The 5632-nt window shown below is 47.6% G+C and overlaps 1 long non-coding RNA gene across 1 annotated transcript in view; it reads right to left on the bottom strand.

The window, feature by feature from the left end:
* Positions 1-2280: 2280 nt before the first annotated feature.
* LOC147236913 (uncharacterized) overlaps positions 2281-5632 on the bottom strand; it is a 4431-nt gene continuing 1079 nt past the window's right edge. The window contains exons 3-4 of the long non-coding RNA XR_015107350.1: positions 4563-4810; positions 2281-2746 (exon numbers count right to left, since the gene is read on the bottom strand). This is a non-coding gene — a long non-coding RNA (uncharacterized LOC147236913). The remainder of the gene's footprint in view (positions 2747-4562; positions 4811-5632) is intronic.

Here is a 5632-nt window from a genome sequence, read left to right as displayed (position 1 = left end):
GATTTAATCTCCCTTCAGAGGAACCTAGAAGCACAGCTCCCATCATCCCACACACAAATCCTTCAGATCCACTGGAGGAAGACACACATTTGCATCAGACACCAAGAACACAGAGTGAACACACACACACACACACACACACACACACACACACACACACACACACACACAAATATATGTATGTATTGTTCACCATTATACTGCATTCCAACACACACCTGTATATTGTATTCCGACACACACACACACACACACACACCTGTATATTGAATTCCTGCACACACACACACACACACACACACACACACACACACACACACACACACACACACACACACACAGTGAGTGTACCAGGGGTCGGCACCTTTACCTGATGCAATGTAAAAACAAAATGTGACTTTTTTAAATCAATAAACTGCAGAGAGACATTTGGTTGAAGGTTATTTTGAAGCAAAATAATCAATGATTGTTTTAGTCCTTCTTGGATTTATGGAGAAAAAAAATTAATACTCATTCATTTATATAAAAAACCACAGGGAGCCGCGGGTTGCTGACTCCTGGTAAACACACACACACACACACACACACACACACACGTCTTTGTACCGTCATCTCCAGAATAAAGCGCTCACCTGAATATAAGCCACGCCAACAAAGAATTAACAAATAAATCTATGAGTCTAGAAGCTGCAGGTGTTTTCATTGTAACGTGAGATATTTGAACACACACATTTTCAACTTTGAATGCAAACCCTCTGCTAACATCCACAACACACACCGGAGAGGCTTTTCCCTGCAGTGGCTGGAACACAGCTGATGAAAAAGATGAATAACAAATAACACGATGAAAAGTCCATTTTCTCTCTCCTCTTTGTCCACCTGATGTCTATCCTGATCTTCTTCCTGCTCACTGGACCCGATAACTTTGTCCTCACATTTCTGTCCTCATTTCACGGCTCTGATGTGAGCAGGCCAGAGGTCTTGGACCAGAGGTCCTGGACATACAGGTCTTGGACCAGAGGTCTTGGACATACGGGTCTTGGACATACAGGTCTTGAACATACAGGTCTTGGACCAGAGGTCTTGGACATACGGGTCTTGGACATACAGGTCTTGGACCAGAGGTCTGGGACCAGAGGTCCTGGACATACAGGTCTTGGACCAGAGGTCTTGGACATACGGGTCTTGGACATACAGGTCTTGGACATACCGGTCCTGGACATACAGGTCTTGGACCAGAGGTCTTGGACATACAGGTCTTGGGTCAGAGGTCTTGGACCAGATGTCTTGGCGGCTTGAAGCTCGTTGGCCCCAAAAAGGTTGTTTGAGCCGCAGTGGTCAAAGCTTGGGCTTCTAGTCCAGACATGATGATACATTCACATGTATGATTCTCCTTGCAGCCAAACACACACCCTGCCAGAACGTGTGTGTGTGAGTGTGTGTGTTATTATGGTATGGTGTGTGTTATTTCAGTTGAAGGCCGACGGGTTGGTGAACACACCTGTTGCTGCCATGGAAACAGGGGTGAAGTCCAGTGGGTCAAAGGTCAAGCAGGAAGCGTCCTTCATGCTAGGAGACGCCCGACCTTCCTCATCTTCTGGCGTCCCTGTGAGGTCAGAGGTCACGGCACGAAGAGCAGGGCGGCCATGTTGTTGCCTTCAATCCTACCTTTACCTTCCTTACCTCCTACCCTCCTTCCTTCCCTCCTTCCTCACCTCCTTCCTTCCTCCCCTCCTAGGCTTGTCCTCCCTTGCCACCTTGCCTCCTAAGCTCCTTCCCCCTCTCCCATCCTCTCAATGCGTTCCTCCTTTAAAAGTTACTAAAAATAAAAATATTTTAAATGAAAGCGTTTTCTTTTCCTCTAGATTTGGCTGTTGCCGTAGCGACAGGGTGGGGGGGGGGGGGGTCAAAACGACGGCCTGACTTAAAGAAGTGAAACATGAACCGGCTTCTTTAACGAGGAGAAATAAAGAGATGCTTAACGATGAACATGAAGGGAACACACACACACACACACACACACACACACACACACACACACACACACACACACACACACACACACACACACACACACACACACACACTCCTTAGCTCCGAGTGGCGTCCCGCTCCCTCATTTCCTGTGTGACAGGAAGTAGAATAAGCCCCGGTCCGGCGGGCCCTTAACACACTCATTAATTAGGAGATAATGAGTGTGAATCAATGAAGGATATCTGTCAGGCTGCAGTTCCGGCAGCGGCCACCGGGGGCGCCGTCTCGACTTTACTTCCTGTGCGATCGATGTAAACATTAAATTTCAAATCATTTTAAGAATTGGAAAAAAAATTAAAATACAAATGAAGTAATTTAAAGAACATTTAAATAAAAGTAAAATGTAATAAATAAGAAATAAAATTCAGTAAAATAAGAGAATAAAGTGAAGTAAAATAAGATGATATAATTGGAATAAAATAAGATCAAATGAAAGAAAATGATCAGGTGATTTCTGAGGAGTTTCTTCTTCTTTTTCTCCTCCTCCTTCTTCTTCTTCATCTTCTCCCTCTTCTTCCTGTTCCTCTTCTTTCACCTCTTCTTCTTCTTCATCTCCTCCTCCACTTCCTCTGCTTCTTCTTGCTGTTCCCCGTCTTCCTCCTCTTCTTCTTCTCCTTCCTCATCTTCTTCTTCTTCTTCTTCTTCTTCTTCTCCTTCCTCATCTTCTCCTCCTTCTTCTCCCCCCCTGTGAGTCCTGGGGCTGCTGAAGAGTCTTGAACAAACATCAGAGCTGGTTAATTAATGTTGTCTCGTTAAAGGAGCTGTTGGTTGCTTTCATCTGTTTGTAGCGACTAATAGAACGCTCTAGAAATGTCACGTTGTGTTTACTGCGCAGAGAACACACACACACACACACACACACACACACACACACACACACACACACACACACACACACACACACATATATTCAGGACTCTCAGGCTGTCTGACGTTGCGGTTGTTCCAGATTCTGGACTCGCTAATGTTGCTAACATTGTCCACCTCGCTAATGTCGTCCGTCTTGTTAATTTGTCTCGATCGCTAACGTCCATCTTGCTAACATTATCTTGGGAACGCCATTCATCTTGCTGAGTTCGTCCACCTCGCTAACATCGTTCATCTTGTTGCTTTGTCTCCCAAATGCCATTCATCTCACTGACACTGTCCTTCTTGCTAACATTGTCCATCTGGCTAACATTGTCCATCTGGCTAATGTCAGACATCTTGCTATAGTTGTCCATCTTGCTGAGCAGCCTTCAGACATTAGATGTTAATCTGTATTTTGAAACACATTCCATACAACATTTATTGTCTGGTGGAGACGAGGACAGGTTCTACCCGGAGATCCACAGGATGAAGGTTCTTCTGTCTCAATGTTCTCTGACGCCAAAGACGTCCAGAGAAAACAGGGAGCTTCAGGACCTCATGTCAATCTTGTGTGCATCATCTCTGGAACAAGTCCCTTTCCTTGTCAGTGAGATGTTTCTGTTGTTCTACATGATGTTCCTCTGAGGTTCTGCCATCCTAATCCCCAGGGTTCCTTTGTTCTAAGGGTCTTTCCTCAGATTAATCATCCCGCCTCGCCGTGTTCTTCCTAATCTCCGATAATCCGCCGCCGAAGCAGCAAGTAAACAAGGAGGAACAAGGAACACCACTTCCACCGGGATGACGTGGTTGTGGGGGCGGGGCTAAACATGGCGCTGGAAGGCCACGAGGTCGCACGGCGCCCCCTATCAGATGCAGTAGAGATAGCAAGATAGCAAGATAGCCCGTCTTCCTAACGCCGTGCATCTTGGTAACCTCATCCGTCCCACTAACATCGCCCATCTTGCTGATTGGTTAATATACCCGGCGTCATCCATCTTGCTAACTTAACCTCGCTAATGCCTATCATTTTGCTAACATTGTTCTATTCCTTTAACATCAAACATCTGGTTAATATCATCCAACTTGTTTGACTTCTTGCTAACAGCATCCACTAATGTCGTCCAACTTGTTAACTTAAGCTGGCTAATGACGATCATCTTGCTAAGCTTAATGTCAACGATCTTGCTAATGTTTTACTTCATGATAACACTGTCCACCTCGCTAACATCGTCCATCTTGCCAACTTTAGCTCACTCATGGCACTCATCTTGCTAGCATCGTTCAATCCCCTTGATGTCATCCATGTTGCTAACGTTGACGTAGGGGCGGGGCTAAACACACCAGAGTGTACGAGTCTGCTTGGCGCCCCCTTCTGGACACTGTAGATAAAGATGCTAAGGCCGCTCTGAGAAACCTCATAACTGTGGAGTGAAGGCGTCTTCTCAGGGCCTCTGGCTGGAGACCACAGTACCTCCAACCCATCACCGCCCCCAACCCCCTGCACACGCGCACACACACACACACACACACACACACACACACACACACACACACACACACACACCTCCAACCCCCAACGTCTCAGCAGCTGCGGCGCCGTCGGCCCGTGAGATAACGACTTAGCGCTAATCATCTCTCCCGCTGTCGGCCAATGACGGCCTTCGCATCCTGATGCTCACCGCCGCCTTCCCCTTGGTTGCCATGGTGACAGAGACCTTCTCTTAGACCCGTGACCTCTGCCACGTCAGTCCTTCGGAGAAGAGGGTTCCTCACACCAAAGTGCAGATGAATGGATGAATGAAGATGAGGACCTGGAGGAGGTGCAGCTGAAGGACTGCTGCTCGCGGGACGTCACTGTGGAACCCTGTGCTCCGGTTCTTGGATTCTGAGACGTTCTCCGCTGTCTGTCGGTAAAACTTCAGTGGACCTGGTGAGAACATGGAGAGAACTAGTAGATCCCACACGGAGAACCCCGAAGCAATGTAAACAACCAGCCCTGGTGGCAGCAGTGAGCGGGCAGCTAACATTAGCATGGTCTGGTGTAAAATGTTCATCTTCTCGGCCTGGAAAACATTCAAACCAGTCTTGTAGGTTCTTGATAACAGAACATGTCAACATTATTTCTGAACAAAAATTATACCACTTGTTTGAATCTCCATGCTAACTAGCACATTAGCATCCCTGCTGGAGTTGATGTAACCTGAGCTAATAGGCTAATGTCAACGCCCTCAGGCGATGTGACCCAAAGAATGACAACATTCTGGACAAGCTAGCAGAACCAGAAGACAGAACGTTGGACAAAAACTAGAGAAACCAGGTGATGAAACATTCTGGACAAGCAAGTAGAACCAGGTGACAGAACCTTCTAGTCAAGGAAGCCAATAGGAAAGTTGGAGGCAAGGAAATAGAACCGATCGAAGGTTCTAGACGAACTAGTAGGACCATGCCAGACGGGCTAGTAGAAGCGGCTGACGGAACTCTTTAGTCAAGGTGGAAGGGACATTCTGGACGAGCTAGTAGAACCACATGACATGATGTTCTAGTTGAGGTGGTAGGAATGTTCTGGAGCAGCTGATGGAAGCAGGTGAAGCGTCCGGTGCCGCAGGTGAAGCCCTGAGGTCGTGGCGCGGAGCCCCTTCCCGCCTCCCCGGTGGACGTCCGACCCGTTCGCCCTTGAAAGGCCGTGGTCCCGCCCCTCGCCGCCGTGCGCCGCCTGCTTAGTCACAGCCGTCCGTCAGGATAACGGGCT

The sequence above is a fragment of the Fistularia commersonii genome, chromosome 2 (assembly GCF_037954325.1).
Source record: "Fistularia commersonii isolate RoL2024-O1a breed Wild chromosome 2, RoL_Fcom_v1.0, whole genome shotgun sequence".
NCBI lineage: Eukaryota > Metazoa > Chordata > Actinopteri > Syngnathiformes > Fistulariidae > Fistularia > Fistularia commersonii.
This window is presented reverse-complemented; position numbering and strand designations above follow the sequence as displayed.